Raw genomic sequence first — 12,747 nt, 5'->3', positions numbered from 1 at the left:
GAGTTAATGTGATTAATTTTGGCAATGTAAATCAACGCTGAACGTAGTTTATATTGCTGAATATACAACATCATTTGTGGCTACCCCCCCTTTTAGGGGTTGAATTTTTATAGCCTATAACCTGGCCGGGGATTTTCTCTACAGATTAGTAAAGTTTGCATCGAAATCCGTTCGCCCGTTTTCACGTGATGCGCGTTCAAATAAACAGACAAACAGATAAACAGAACAGACAAACAGACAAAAATTCTAAAAACTGTTGGAACGTGTTCTGTTATTGATTCTAAGTATCCCCAGCCAACTTTTTTTCAAATATCTTCCATGTACAGACTTTTGACCCTCTTCAGCTTTATTATATGTACCTATAGATTATATGTACTTATAGATACATTACAATTAACAATTATACAAACAGTCCCCTTACCCTTACCCTTGATACCCTTGGGGTACCCTTAGGGGGGATTTAATTTCAATAAAATCTCGGGGCACAGGTGTAGGTTAGAGCCGGCTCAGCGGCGTAGCTTTATTTGACGTTCATAAGCGCATTGTAAAATGCCTTTGCCATATTGAAAAATAAACTATATTTATCTTTAGTAAGTACATATTATTAAACTAATCCTATAATACTAGGAAATTATTCCGATAAAAATATAGTTGTTACGTCGCTACAAATCGTAAATTAAACAGAGTTTATCATTTGAATGTGATGAAGCTGGAAAAGGCAAAAACTAACTCGATTCCGTTTAATTTTCACAAAACGACACACTGCTAATGATATTATTTATTTAAATACTTAAGTACCCATTTTAAATACTTACTTATTAGGCATAATAAGACTTTTTAAAACGAAAAAAGAAATAGAAAAAAAACATTTTGTATAGGTAGGTGGTACACCATAAAAAAAATGTAGCTTTTGTTTTACCGTTTTGTTACCATGCATGATTTATGTGTCCATGCCAAATTGCAGCTTGCTAGCACTAACGATCAGTCGATCACAGAGCAAAGCCGTGGATGGACAGACTGGCATGGCCAAACTATAAGTAGGTATAGAACTCTAAAAATACTAATATATCACATACATACTATAAATATTATCTATAGGTATTTTCTTTAGGTATTAGTTTTCTTCTCAAGCTAGGTTTATATAATATGGATATAAAAATAAAATTAAAAATCAATACTTTACAGAATTAATATGAAAAACCTAATCTAGGGTACCGTCAGCAGTATCCGCGCCGTGTTCAAGACCACCTTTCCTTCTGCATCTGGCCCTTGATCCAGCCTTCCAGCCTCTTACCGACTCAATATGTAGGTACCTTATTAATCAACATTGCCAATGTTCTCAATAAATCACATTTTAAAATTAAAACTACCCACAAAACTAAAACTAAACCTAAAAAAAACAACCTAAAAATCTCTATCTAGAGAGCCCGCCCCTGGGGCATAGTGCCGAGGATGCTGGCAGCGTTTTCTCGCTGAATCGCAACGCTTATTCGTTGAGCGAGGAAGCTGCCAGCTCTTTTGTCCCCTGTGACCTCAATCAGCCGTTTGGACAAATCTATGAACAGACTCTGAGCTCCCGGGCCCCACGGACCGAGGGTCTCGACACCGAAAGGAACAAATTTGTAATTGTCGTCGAGACCCCGGTATTTCCGCCTTTAAATTATTTAAATATTTCATTGAAAAGGAACATTTCGTCGGGTGACAAGCAAAAGTCACTAACTACTAACACCATTGAAATGATTTGTTGCAAGTGTAATAAAGTGCATTGTTACTTTAATTTTTTGATAGTACATAGTGACTTTTGCTTGTCACCCGACGATTTCTACCTATGCATATTTAGATTTTATCTCAAGCACATAAGAAAATATCAAAGGTTTAATTCATTACCTTACGGAACCTTTCTAAAAATATTCCTTTTATCAATAACTACTATTGAAAATTATCACTAAACTTAATCACCACAAGTACCTACTATACAGTTGTACACCGCAAATAGCGGTCAAGGTATTTATAAGTAAGCCTAATTCATCAATGTGCGGTTGTATTGGTTCCCAAAAATGGCGAAATTAATTTCTCTAATTATTTTCGTCATCTGTTTGTGTTCAGTAGGAGCGTTTTTTGAATTCGAAGTACCTCGGCATGTGTTTGATACGGAATTGTATGAGAATGTATTAGATGAAGAGCTATGTGAAGCGCAATTGAGTTACTTAATAAGTAACAATACAATGCTGACAGCTGAATGTAAGTATGCTTTCTCTTTTAGCACAAACTCAAGTTAGACTTTTAAGTTTTAAGCTTTAAATAATTTATGTAATTTACTTAATATCTGAATTATCTTTTTCAAATACAGCTTTAGTAAGTTAACGGTCTAACTAAAGTAATACTTATTTCTTTATTCTATTTTGTGTTTTATAGTTCTTGATGCAGGCATCAGACTTCCGAGAGGCATTTTCCTAGGAAACTTTGTAGACCTCGGATACTACCAACAGTGTCTAGCAATCAGTGAAAACTTTGACCCAGCAGACATAGAGGGCAAGTACTGTATGATCAATGTTCCAGTGGTTCAAGATGAGTTAAACTTACCAGTTTTGCCAGAATGGCCAGAAGGTTCAGTGAGGTCCGGGGACTGGCCCAAGCTTCCGTGGCAACAACTTTTTTCAATCACAGGACCACATAGTGACATGTTCGGCACGGAAGCAGCAAAGTACAGTCGTATGCCTGGACCTGATGGTATGGATTTTACGAGGTAAGTGAACATTTACTCTATTGTTATTAGTATTTAGCGTTAAATTACATCTTAGTTATCCAATAGAACACAGATTCGGAAATTAGGAGATTTCTTGTTCAGTCTCACAAAAACTGTAGTAGTAGTAGTAGTAATCACTTTATTCTACCAAAGAGAATGGATAGTATAGAGAGGTCCTGTCATAGTAAATTTTGTAGTCACAGTAAATTTACTGCCATCTATCGACACACGACTAAAATTCAAAATGAAAACGTATAAAATTATCAAAAAAATGTATATATATGCCATCGTTAACTCTTTGATTCTACACAACACAGGTTTACATAATATTTACAGAAATAAAGGTACAAAGACGAACTTATCCCTGTAAGGGATCTCAAAAGTAAATAAAATACATAAATAATATTATAAAATAAAATACATGCTACATACATAAATACTAAACATATATTACATATAATATATATTACTATACACATATATATATATATATATATATATATACAGGGTGTCCCATAAGTGACACTGGAGGTAGACCAGGCCAAGAGGACCCAAACCAACTTAACATGACCCCTGTAAAAGTGTCACGGTTTTCGAGTTATTGCCAAATTAAGGTTTTTCATGAATTTTGACCGTTTTTAACATTGTTAGTACCAGTGTGCACTCGGAAAGGTCTCGAAGTTAGTTTTTTTTATGTGTACGGCATCATGATTAGTTAATTAAGATAAAAAAATAGGTATTTTATCGATAAACAATGTAAAATGTAAAAAAAGTACTGGTTTAATCTTGAATTACATTCACAGCGAAACATTAATTTCGACTTTGACCACCTGTCGTGAAAAAAAATTACTAGAAAAGTAATGAGCAAATAACGTCAAACTATTGAGCATGTTATGCAGATTCATAGATGGTATGACACATGTACCTTTCTGCAATTAAATAGGAATAATTATCATCTTTCGAAAGCCTCATAAAAAATAAGTTAAAACTAGGAAATGTGCAATCCGTTGCTACTTAGTAAAAATAACGATTTATGTTGAGATATCTAATTCTGGATACAGAAATAAATAACGCCTGTTCAGTATTTGCCAAATACCTAAAAGAAAGAGATGGAAAATGGTTATCTCCCTTTTTAAGGATATCATTGAGTTGATAAAGGTTCAAAGAAAATAAAATACTGCAGGTTGAAGTTTATTCAATTTATTTAAAAAAAATGCTTTACAATAGGTGCTCGAATTGTTTTTCCCCGGCTCGTATGCAACTATGCACGCTTGGCACCGTCTTGTAAAACTTCAAGTTAATTTCCTTTCGGATATGTTTCGTGCTGCTTCGAACATACGCCGCCGTAGTTCCTCTTGTGACCTTATTGGCTTGGAGTAAACTTTATCTTTTGAGTATTTTAAGCATCCCCAATGAAAAAAATCTAATGGGTTTAGGTCAGGGGAACGCGGCGGTCATGCCACTGGTCCCAATCGACTGATCCATTTGGTAATTTCTGTGTTAGGTGGTCGCGGACATCGCGAGTGTAGTGTTCTGGGCAGCCATCTTGCTGTAATTCCAGCTCCAAGAAGATGGATCGGCCGACTGGCACCAGTGGCATGGCCTAATGTTCCCCGGACCCCGGACCTAAACCCAGTAGATTTTTTTATTGGGGATACTTAAAAGATAAATTGTACTCCAAGCCAATAAGGTCCCAAGAGGAACTACGGCGGCGTATTCGAGGCAGCACGAAACATATCCGAAATTAATTTAAGAAAATTAACTTGAAGTTTTACAAAACGGTGCCAAGCGTGCATACGAGCCTGAGAAAAGCAATTCGAGCACGTATTGTAAAATTATTTCAACCTTCCCTTTCAAACTTCAACCTGTATTTTTTCTTTGAACCTTTATCAACTCAATGATACCCTTAAAAAGGGAGGTAAGCATTTTCCATCTCTTTCTTTTAGGCATTCGGCAAATACTGAATAGGCATTTTTTTATCTGTATCCAGAATGAGATATCTTAACATAAATTGTTATTTTTTTAACTAAGTAGCAACGGATTGCAGATTTCCGAGTTTTAACTTATTTTTTATGAGGCTTTCGAAAGATGATAATAATTCCTATTTTATTGCAGGAAGGTACATGTGTCATACCATTTTTGAATCTGCATAACATGCTCAATAGCTTGACGTTATTTGCTCATTACTTTTCTAGTCATTTCTTTTTCACGACAGGTGGTCAAAGTCAAACTTAATGTTTCGCTGTGAATTTAATTCAAGATTAAACCAGAACATTTTTGCATTTTACATTGTTTATCGATAAAATACCTATTCTGTTATCTTAATTAACTATTCATGTTGCCGTACACATAAAAAAAACTAACTTCGAGACCTTTCCGAGTGCACTAAAGAAAATTAACTTGAAATTTTACAAGTCGGTGTCAAGCATGCATACGAGCCGGAGAAAAGCAATTCGAGCACCTATTGTAAAATTATTTCAACCTACCCTTTCAAACTTCAACCTGTATTATTTTCTTTGGACCTTTGTCAACTCAATGATATCCTTAAAAAGGGAGATAAGCATTTTCCATCTCTTTCGTTTAGGCATTCGGCAATTAATGAATAGGCGTTTTTTTATTTCTGTATCCAGAATGAAATATCTTAACATAAATCGTTATTTTTACTAAGTAGCAACGGATTGCAAATTTCCAAGTTTTTACTTATTTTTTATGAGGCTTTCGAAAGATGATAATAATTCATATTTTATTGCTGGAAGGTACATGTGTTATACCATTTTTGAATCTGCATAACATGCTCAATATTTTTACGTTATTTGCTCATTACTTTTCTAGTAATTTTTTTTCACGACAGGTAGTCAAAGTCGAAATTAATGTTTCTCTGTGAATTTAATTCAAGATTAAACCAGTACTTTTTTACTTTTTACATTGTTTATGGATAAAATACCTATTCTGTTATCTTAATTAACTATTCATGATGCCGTATACATAAAAAAAACTAACTTCGAGACCTTTCCGAGTGCACACTGGCACTAACAATGTTAAAAACGGTCAAAATTCATGAAAAACCTTAATTTGGCAATAACTCGAAAACCGTGCCACTTTTACTGGGGTCATGTTAAGTTGGTTTGGGTCCTCTTGGCTTAGTCTACCTCCAGTGTCACTGTGACGTGTCACTTATGGGACACCCTGTATGTATACAAGTGTCAACAAAAGAAAAAATAAACATCAGTACTTAACCAAATCACGCTTGGTTGGAAAGCATAAGTTTCTTCAAATTAGCCTGTTGAAATTAAACTGTTGAACGAAATTGGAAGTACTGACATTATATAACATTACTTAATATCCTCGCAAAACCAGCGTCAAGGTATTCATAAGGTACCCTGCACTAAGCTGAGTGGAAACCTTTTCAGTGACGTTACCGATTTTGTGACAGGTTTTTGTAAAAAAATAATTGTATAAATAAGCGTCCTGAATAAATTTTATTCTGTTCTATATAGGTATGACATAATATAATATTTAAGATATTATTTGGGAGTAAATTTCCTGTGCAGTTAAAATACTGTTAAGTAAATTAAAGTTAGATAAAACTGATTGGAATCCATAGCCAGGTAGGTATGATTCCCCAGCATACAACGTGTCGCTTAACTTCAAACTCGGGTAAATCCATTCGACCCACTCAGAAAATATCTACCCTATTACCTTTTCTTAAAACTAAAATCGCATAATCTGACAGATGGATTTATGACTAATGTGTCATTAACGTGAACGGTTATTCTATATTTTAACGAAAACTATACAAATAACATCTAATTTGTACAGAAGAAACTCCCCTATTGTACAAATGATTACATACGTACTCCTATATATTGTATGCCATGCACGGTTTATGCACATGTATGCATCTTATAGGTTCCTACGTTCACAGATTTTCTCGCTTCTTTAACCGCGACTTTCCAATGTTGCGGCTATAGTACCTTATTTATTACCTATAATTTCACGAATAAATAAATACACTTTCTTCTTCCTCGCATTATCCCGGCATTTTGCCACGGCTCATGGGAGCCTGGGGTCCGCTTGACAACTAAACCCAAGAATTGTCGTAGGCACTAGTTTTTACGGAAGCGACTGCCATCTGACCTTCCAACCCAGAGGGGAAACTAGACCTTATTGGGATTAGTCCGGTTTCCTCACGATGTTTTTCTTCACCGAAAAGCAACGGGTAAAAATATCAAATGATATTTCGTACATAAGTTCCGAAAAACTCATTGGTACGAGCCGGGGTTTGAACCCGCGACCTCCGGATTGAAAGCCGCACGCTCTTACCGCTAGGCCACCAGCGCATTTTCTTTACGAATACGAATAAATAGTACAGGACAATTTACACAGATCGACCTAGATAGTCCTACAGTAAGCTCAATAATAAGGCTTGTGTTGTGGGTAGGTACTAGACGACGATATACATAATATACTCACATGTATAAATACTTATATACATAGAAAATATCCATAACTCAGGAACAAATATTTGTGATAAACACACAAATAAATGCCCTTACCAGGATTCGAACCCGGGACCTCCTGCTTCGTAGGCAGGGTCACTACCGAGTAAGTAGGCTAGGAGGCCGTTCAACACGAATACATAAACGACATACGTTACGAATATTTTTTAACTTACTTTGTAGGTACTAAACTTTCATTTTGTAACCGACTTCCAAATTTATCTCAAAAGGAGGAGGTTATCAATTCAGTTGTATGTTTTTTATTTTTATTTTTTTATGTTTGTTACTCCAAATCTCCGTCATTAGGTACTGGACCGATTTTGAAAATTCTTTTTTTGATTGTATGGTAGGTCCCGTTTTTGTCAAAGTGTTCTGATGATGGGATCCATGAGGAATCGAGGGAACTCCTCAAATCTTAAAGGCATACATATAGTGATTTTTGTGTTTTTATTTATAAATCAACCATATACATTAAAAAAAGTGACATTTGATGAAGTGGAACTGCTGACGATGATCAGAACGGAACGTTTCAACGACGCATTGTTCACGTTTGGCGATTTGTCCTCTTCGGCAAGTTAAGTTTTTAAGCACCATTTTTGTCAAGCTCGAGTTCTGATAATGGGATCCATGAGGGTTCGAGGGAACTCCTCAAATTTTAAAGGCATGCGTATAGATTATTATTTTCATTAGAAAATCAAGCATTTTCATTAAAAACTGTCGCATTTGATGAAGTGGAACTGCTGATGATGATCAGAACAGAACTCTTCAACGACGCATAGTACACGTTTGGCGATTTAGATTTCGACTTGGACCGGGGCTGGGGCTGGGACCCGGACCAGGACCTTGACCCGGTTCGGTTGAGAAGCCGGTTTTTTTCTATTAAAGATTATATCACCTAACACAGGCATTTGCCATTCTGACATTACTGAGGTTGCCTTTATCGTTAATAGTGTGATAGCCAAAAAATTCACACCCTCATTCATTTACTTAGTTAATATAACACGTCAATCATCGTTTATCAACTCATTCATATTAAGTTTAATTAATACGTTGGAATAACTTAACTACTCTTAATCCACAGGGTAACAGAAGAGAGCCCGCTGGCTAATGAAGTCTTCAGACTAGCAGTATGTCTTCCTAAAGTTTGCACTCCTAGGCAGTTCATCGACACTGTGTTTATCAACACCACTAGCGTGGGTTTACAACTCACGGAAGAATATTGCAGACTGAGAAATGATAAAGCGTTTGCACCTGTTGATTATGCTGCTATGTAAGTAATCAAATATTTACGAAATTATTTGAGTACCTAAATTATAAAAAAGGTTATAATCATGTTAACGTAAAATAACATGTTTATATATTATTTTGCTGCTTACGTAGATATGATTACATCTTACCTAAGATTAGATGGGGTAAGAGAAACACTTGTAGGGAATCCTAATACTGTTTCACTTGCCCCGAGCAAAATAAACTATATTTCGTCGGGTGCGAATACGTTTGTGCCATACGCCACTTACATGGTTTGCAGGAGAGCGATAACAAGCAAAAAAAAATTTTATTCGGTAAGTTTCACATTTAGAAAATATTGAACGTATTTATCATTTAGGCACATAGGTTTACTATTTATAGTACCAAACAGATATTGTGAATACAGAGGTAATCATGAAATAAAAGCATTTTTAGTATTGCCATATCCGTTTTTGATGAGTAAATGTTAAACGCATAATGTATGATATGACACAAAAGTTGTGGATATGTCACACTTTTGTGATAATTTTCTGTTAACAGAGTGTAATTATCCTATAGTAAAATGCGGATATGGCACAATATTTTTCAAAAATAGTTTTTTTCATAAACCGATTAGTGCCAATTATAGCTAAATTTTTGTTATTTTAGGAATCACTAAAAAACGAAACGAACGAAATGGATATGGCACAAACGTATTCTCAGCCGACAGACAAATTTTGTTTAGCCCCACATGACCTTATAGACTTTTAAACTTACTTAGCCATAGGAGAGTTGGTACCAATTTATATGACAATTTTACATGTAAACCAGAAAATTGGATGCGCTTGACAAGTGTTTGTTAAAGATAGGTACCTATGTATTTTTATAAGTGCCGAAAAACAGTAAAGGATATTTATACATATAAAGTTTGGTAAACAGTTTACAGCTTGAATTAACAAAATAGGAAATTTAAGGACATCGACTTAAGGATTCATTCTCCTTGCGTTATTTTGTTTTTTTTTTTTTAATTTATTTATCAAAGGCACATATACATAATCAATTTTAAAGTTACTCGCCAAACTACTTAGAATGCAGTTTGTTGGCGAGACAGCGCTCATTTTATACAATTTTATGCACCTACTTAAGTTGCTAACTTTTACATCATTTTAAGGTTCTGCTAGCTTTTACATCATCTTTATATGTATGTAGTCTCGCACTGCTACTCAATGTCAAAGTTAAAACGCAGTTACCTACTCTGTATGCATCCCATACATAGTTACCACATTTTTCTTTTGATTGACAGAAAAAGATACAAGTTTTTTATGAAGGGTATAGTCGCGGACGGTTTTGAACGCAAAATGACTAGTGTCAATGTTTTGCCTAATATCCCTTTTAGTCTACATCGCGAACGGTCTAGAACGCAAAATGACCACTTTTTTATATCACTATAATAAAGCACACAGCACAGAATAAAGACAAGGGCATCGACATCGCTAACGTATAGATAAAACGACGAAAATGATGTAGGCATTTTGCGATCTGGACCGTTCGCGATGTAGACTCAAAGTGATATAGGCAAAATATTACACTAGTAATTTTGCGTTCTAGACCATCTGCGAATAACCCTATAAGGGTATGTAGTCACGATATATAAATCAGCATCACATCATGTGTTGTAGTAGGGTTAGTAAGGAGCACAAATGGAGCAGCATAATATGCGCTTTAGTCTCAGGCGCGCCTGAGACTACATAAAGTGCATGCTCAATGCCCTTACTGAGCCTACTATTGGACGAACTACGCCTGGCCCCAATTTCACCACGGTGACAGGTGCGACAATTGTAAAATCACTGTTGATGACGTCACAGGCATCCATGGGCTACGGTTACCACTTACCATCGGGCTGGCCGTATTCCTGTTTGCCACCATCATTGCATTATTTAAAAAAACTTTATTATATCGGAAAAAAACAGATATTTCTTTTGCGAAGTTTCTGACAATTGTGTGACCTGTGACGTCAGCAACAGTGATGTTTTACAATTGTCGCACCTGTCACCGTGGTGAAATTGGAGCCTGGTGACTATCTGCCTTGCCTTCTGAGACCGGGAACAAGTTGTTTTTGTTTTTGAATTTGAAACTCTTAATTACTCTATAAAAGTTCAGAATAAATTGTGGATTATGTACAAAAATTTGTATGCGGTATCTCAGGAGGTTAGGGCTGCACTAGTGAGCTCGCATTACTATTTCTAAATCATGTTTTATATTCTATTTCAGGGGAGTATTTGGCTTCATAATCCTTATTACTGTACTTTCGACACTCTACGACATATATTTTACGGCGATATGTAAGGAAGGTACGTATTTAAGTAAATATGTGATTTCCATTTCAGTAACTATAAGTATGTATACCTACCTATGCAATGGCAACCATTTTAATTCACATTTGAGTATCTTCCTATCCGCTGTCTGTATATTATTTAACACATAATTCGAGCGTCCATTCGTTAAACTTTCAGGTTCAAAAAATGCGAATACTCTTGTAAAATCGTTCTCTGTATATACGAATACTCGCCATTTGCTCACATTCAACTCTGTGCCTGGAACTTTAGAGAGCCTGGATGGAATCAGATCCATATCCATGATGTGGGTCATCATATTCCACACGTATGCTACCCTTGGGAGTGGACACTTGTTTAATCGTCAAGAACTGTTCACGGTTAGTTTTTCAAAATATATTTAAAAAATATTGCTTATGGTTATTATTTATACCGCTTTACATCCACATCTATACTACGCTCTCGAAGAGTACGGAAGTTATCCTAATAAGACCATTTAATATGCAATAATAAAATCATGCGCAAGTAAGCCAGCACACACTTTATTTTTCTTTAAAAACGCCTATTTTGTTTGTATGATGATCAGTTTTGAACCGAGCTTATTTACAGTGGATGTATTCATTGTCGGGACTTTGGTTCGTGGCGTCTCCCATCTCAGTGGACACTTTCTTCTTGCTGAGCGGACTGCTGATTGTGTATACCACTGTTGGGAAGATAACTCCAAGTAAGTATTATACGAGTATACCTACATTATTTATTCAACATTAAATAGATAGCCAGATATGGCGAAATAAAACATGTCACAAGTCAGAAAACTGTCTTCTATGTTTCATATACCTACTTAATACAGGGTTCTTTTTGAACATCTGGCTAACAGTTTGTAATATAGTTGCGAAAAGTTACCAAAAAAATCTTAGTGAAATAAAAATAGTATTTATGTAAATATTTTTTAATTTGTAGCCACTTTTTGAAATCCGAATATTCAACGCGTGTTTGATCACCCTAAAATACCCACTCGAGACACCCTTATCTAGTTATCTCTATCTCACTTACCACTAAGAAATAAAAAAGTAGTTCATCTTGCACGCGGATCGAGTTATTAAGAGACGTCAAGGTGCATTCAGCGATCGAGTGATCCAGCACAATATGACCTCAAGACCGGTATAACCTTCGTAACTAGAGAGGACACTAAACGCGCCGTCCAATCCTGTGAGCTTCGGCTCGGTGAGCCATATGATATGAATGACACTCCTACATTTTATCATGATTACGATGGAGCGCAGGTACGTAGTAGTTTGCTTAGCCAGTGTAACTTAAACCTTAAGGTACCACCCATTGCATAATTAAGGAGTGCGCTTGTACTGGATTTCATTGGTCACAGATGAGCTAGATGAGCAAGTAGACTTACATAAAATACGTTGCCATCATTCAGGCGTTTGCTATGCCCTTTTGCTATATTTGGCTATACGATTGTACCATCCTAGTGCATTGTGTTTGCCATAATAGTGCACGAATCGAAACAAACGAGTACAGTGACTATATTTTGTGTGTTTGATGGATAAAAACGTCAAAATAATTAAATAAAAAAGTGCCACTTTTTTTTTCAAAAATGAGCTGTTGATCTGTAATGACATATTCAAATATGGCTAACGGGTCAAAAATTACCCTGTATCTAAACATAATATTGTTCTATTTTTAAGTCGGTTAGATTCCATTTTTATGTCTCACGGTAATAAATTTCTGCCTAAACGTACTGGTGCTCGACGCGGTTAGAGTTGCCACTTCTATTGACAATGACTTAAGTTTCAAGATGACATGTACTGGATCCGTGTCGAGGCAAGGTGCCATCTATTGGGCATTAGCATGTCGAGCACTAGTACGTTTACCTTACTAGATGGAGAGTTTAATACATAATTTATATTAGACCAATACATATATTAAG

The sequence above is a fragment of the Cydia splendana genome, chromosome 3, assembly GCF_910591565.1.
Source record: "Cydia splendana chromosome 3, ilCydSple1.2, whole genome shotgun sequence".
NCBI lineage: Eukaryota > Metazoa > Arthropoda > Insecta > Lepidoptera > Tortricidae > Cydia > Cydia splendana.
The sequence above is the reverse complement of the archived record's forward strand: the minus strand, read 5'-3'. Positions refer to the sequence as shown.